This window comes from Nicotiana tabacum, chromosome 19, assembly GCF_000715075.1.
Source record: "Nicotiana tabacum cultivar K326 chromosome 19, ASM71507v2, whole genome shotgun sequence".
In the NCBI taxonomy this organism is placed as follows: domain Eukaryota; kingdom Viridiplantae; phylum Streptophyta; class Magnoliopsida; order Solanales; family Solanaceae; genus Nicotiana; species Nicotiana tabacum.
The window spans coordinates 54133417-54138229 of NC_134098.1; positions in this window are offsets into that span (position 1 = coordinate 54133417).

Here is a 4813-nt window from a genome sequence, read left to right on the forward strand (position 1 = left end):
CAAAACGGAGGATTGCAGGCAACTAAGAGAGGAAGTAGCCCGCTTATTTAACAAAGGGCACCTTCGGGAATTTTCGAGTGATAGGGCGAAGAACCATTTTAAAAACAGGGATTTCGGCAAGCAAAACGAGCAAGAAGAACCGCAGCACGTCATTCACATGATCATCGGCGATACCGATACCCCTCAGGGACCAGTGCTTAAACGCACTAAAACATCGATTGTGAGGGAAAAGCGATCTCGGACTCAAGATTACGCACCCATAGGATCTTTGTCCTTCGATGATGAAGATGCAAAAGGAGTCATCCAACCTCATAACGATGCACTGGTAATATCCGTACTCACGAATAAAATTAAAATTAAGCGTGTGTTAATCGATCCAGGTAGCTCGGACAACATCATCAGATTGGAGGTCGTAGAACAGCTCGGCCTGCAGGACCAGATCGTACCCGCAACTTTGGTTCTAAACGTATTCAATATGGCATGTGAAATCACCAAAGGCGAGATAATCCTACCAATAAACATGGCCGGAACCATCCAGGAAACAAAATTTCACATGATCGAAGACGACATGAGATACAACGCCCTTTTCGGAAGGCCATGGATCCACAACATAAGAGCTGTACCTTCGACCCTACACCGGGTCCTCAAATTCCCAACATCGAGAGGTGTTAAAACAGTGTACAGAGAACAACCGGCCGCAAAAGAAATGTTTGCCATCGAGGAAGCAAAATCAATGTCCTCGCCTTCGCCGATAAAACGATCGGGCTCAGAAGGAGAACGGGACACCAAATAGCAATCACAGATGTCGGCTTCGACCCAGTCAGATAACCAGAAGATCGGAGAAGATGATGATCAAAGAGTCCCTCGATCTTTCATAATTCCCGATGATTCCGACGCCACCAAATCAACAATTGAGGAACTAGATCAGGTCACACTAATCAAGCAATAGCTCGAGCGAAAGGTATACTTGGGAACGGGGTTGAGCCCCGAACTCATGGAGAAACTTGTTCAATTTTTTATCGATAACATTGATTGTTTTGCCTGGTCCCATTTAGATATAACAGGGATCCCACCGGACATAACGACGCATCGGCTAAGCTTGGACCCTAGGTTCAGACTGCTGAAGCAAAAGAGAAGACCCCAGTCCGAGAAAAAGCACGCATTCATAAAGGACGAGCTAACCAAACTTCTCAAGATAGGGTCCATTCGGGAGGTGAAATATCCCGAATGGTTAGCCAATGTTGTTGTAGTGCCTAAAAAAGGGAACAAACTTAGAATGTATGTGGACTATAAGGATTTGAACAAAGCATGCCCCAAAGATTCCTTTCCGTTGCCCAACATCGATCGCATGATCGATGCCACTACCGGCCACGAGATCCTCACTTTTCTCGATGCCTATTCCGGGTATAATCAAATCCAGATGAACCCGGAGGACCAAGAAAAGACTTTATTTGTCATCAAATATGGAACATATTGTTATAATGTGATGCCCTTCGGCTAAAAAATGCAGGGGCTACTTACCAACACCTAGTAAATAAAATATTCGAAGAACAAATAGGTAAATCAATGGAAGTTTATATTTATGACATGCTAGTTAAGTCCCTACGCGCAAAGGACCATTTTTGACCCATTTGCAGGAAACGTTTGAGATTTTGAGGAAATACAACATGAAGCTCAATCCCGAAAATGTGCTTTCGGGGTCGGTTCGGGCAAGTTCCTCGACTTCATGGTGTCAAATCGGGGAATCGAGATTAACCCCGATAAAATCAAAGCCATCAAAGACATCACCATCGTGGACAACGAGAAAGCTGTACAAAGGCTAACGGGGCGGATTGCAGCCTTAGGCCGATTTATTTCGAGATCATCAGATCGAAGTCACAAAATTTTCTCTCTACTCAAAAAGAAGAACGATTTCGCTTGGACCCCGGAATGCCGACAAGCATTAGAGGAACTAAAACGATATCTATCAAGCCCATCACTACTTCACACTCCAAAAACAGACGAAAAACTTTGTTTGTACTTGGCAGTATCGGAAATCACCGTAAGCGGTGTCCTAGTTCGAGAAGAGCAAGGTACGCAATTTTTCATTTATTATATGAGTCGGACCTTAGGGGAAGCGAAAACTAGATATCCGCACCTAGAAAAATTAGCACTTGCACTGATAAGCGCATCTAGAAAGTTAAGACCATACTTTCAATGTCACCCCATATGCTTATTGACCACTTACCCACTTCGTAACATTTTCCACAAGCCCGAACTATCAGGCCGATTGGCCAAATGGGCCGTCGAACTCAGTGAGTACGATATCGAATATCAACCCCGTACGACCATCAAGTCTCAAATTTTAGCATATTTCGTAGACGATTTCACGCCAACCCTCGTACCCGAAGTCGAAAAAGAACTCCTGTTGAAATCGGGTACATCATCGGGGGTATGGATCCTTTTTGCGGACGGGGCTTCGAACGTGAAGGGGTCCGGGCTAGGCATAGTTTTGAAACCACCCACGGGTAACACTATTAGGCAATCTATTAAAACTACCAGGTTGACTAACAACGAGGCCGAGTATGAAGCCATGATTGCAGGTCTCGAGTTAGCTAAAAACTTGGGAGCAGAAGTCATTGAAGCCAATTGTGACTCTTTGCTGGTGGTGAGTCAAGTAAACAAAACCTTCGAAGTTCGAGAAGGTAGAATGCAAAGGTATTTAGACAAACTTCTTGTCACTTTGCACCATTTCAAACAATGGACTTTACGGCACGTTCCACGAGAACAAAACAAAGAGGCCGATGCACTTGCGAATTTGAGATCGTCGGTCGAGGTAGATGACTTGAGCTCGGGGACTGTCATTCAATTTTTGAGATCGGTAATCGAAGAAGGTCACGCCGAGATAAATTCTACAAGCTTAACCTGGAATTGGAGAAATAAGTATATTGAATACTTAAAGAGTGGAAAGCTCCCATCGAACCCTAAAGATTCTAGGGCCCTACAGACTAAAGCTGTTTGATTCACGTTGGCTTCGGATGGAACGCTATATTGAAGGACATTCGATGGACCGTTGGCAGTATGCTTGGGTCCGGGAGATACCGATTACATCCTACGGGAAGTGCACGAGGGCACTTGTGGGAATCACTCCGGTGCCGATACATTAGTTCGAAAAATAATCAGAGCAAGGTATTATTGGATCGATATGGGCAAAGTTGTGAAGGAATTTGTTCGTAAATGTGTCAAGTGTCAAAGGTTTGTGCCAATGATCCATCAACTCAGAGAGCAACTTCACGCAGTCCTATCCCCTTGGCCGTTCATGAAATGGGGAATGGATATCGTCGGCCCTCTGCCATCGACCCCAGGTAAAGCCAAATTTATTTTATTTATGACTGACTATTTTTCTAAATGGGTTGAAGCGCAGGCATTCGAGAAGATACGAGAGAAAGAAGTTATAGACTTTATTTGGGATCATATCGTATGCCGATTCGGGATACCCACCGAAATAGTATGTGACAATGGGAAACAATTCGTTGGCAGCAAAGTAACAAAATTCTTCGAAGATCACAAAATAAGAAGGATACTATCAACACCATACCACCCCAGTGGGAACGGACAGGCCGAGTTAATGAACAAAACTATCATTCAAAACCTAAAGAAGAGGTTGAACAACGCTAAAGGAAAATAGAGAGAAATCCTGCCCGAAGTCCTTTGCGGACAACGTCAAAATCCAGTACGGGGGCGACCTCATTCTCCTTAGTATATGGGTCTGAAGCATTGATACCAGTCGAAGTCGGTGAACCTAGCACCAGATTTCGATTCACGATGGAAGAATTAAATAACGAGGCTATGAATACTAGCCTCGAATTATCAGACGAAAGACGAGAAACTCCTCTCGTCCAATTGGCCGCCCAAAAGCAGCGAATCGAAAGATATTATAATCGAAGAACCAAGCTCCGCCATTTCAAGCCCGGGGACTTAGTGTTAAGAAAAGTCACCATCAATACCCGAAATCCGAACGAAGGAAAATTAGGACCAAATTAGGAAGGACCATATCAGGTTCTCGAGAACGTCGGAAAGGGATCGTACATGCTCGGCATTATAAATGGCAAACAACTATCAAACAGTTAGAATGTGTCACATCTAAAACGATACTACTGCTAAGGTACGACCCTTCCATATTCATTTACATTTCAAAACTGACCCCTGCAGAAGTCCGAACAAGAGCTAAGATGGATCCTTCGCTTGAAAGCACGCGTTGCACTCTTTTTCCCTTAGACCGATTTTATCCCAAATGAGTTTTTTGGCAAGGTTTTTAATGAGGCAACCAATGATCGTGCTGCACTTATAACAGTATCCGAGGCCTTTGTACAATCGACCTAGAATACTAGGGGGCATTAGGCCCTCAAATATATCAAGTTCTGATGCAAGAAAGTTATTTCGCAACAACGGGGTTCCAGTAGGAAAAGTTGTAAGAGCCAAAATGGTCAAAACGAACCATGCTCATGTAGTTGGCCCGAACCCAGACGCGAAACATGAACACATGTATAATGACTTGCAAAGAAAGTCCTCCTCTTTACCGATATCTTATTTCCAGGAAAAAAATCCTCTATTTGGAGATTTATTATGCAATCAGAATTAAGATAAACTCGATCACTAAGCCTACGGGCTACTATTATTACGATTTCGAGCAAGCACTCACTCGATCATTACGCCTACGGGCTACATTACTTCGAGTTCAAATCATTCACTCGATGACTAAGCCTATGGGCTACTATTATTATGAGTTCGAGCAAGCACTCACTCGACCATTATGCCTATGGGCTACATTACT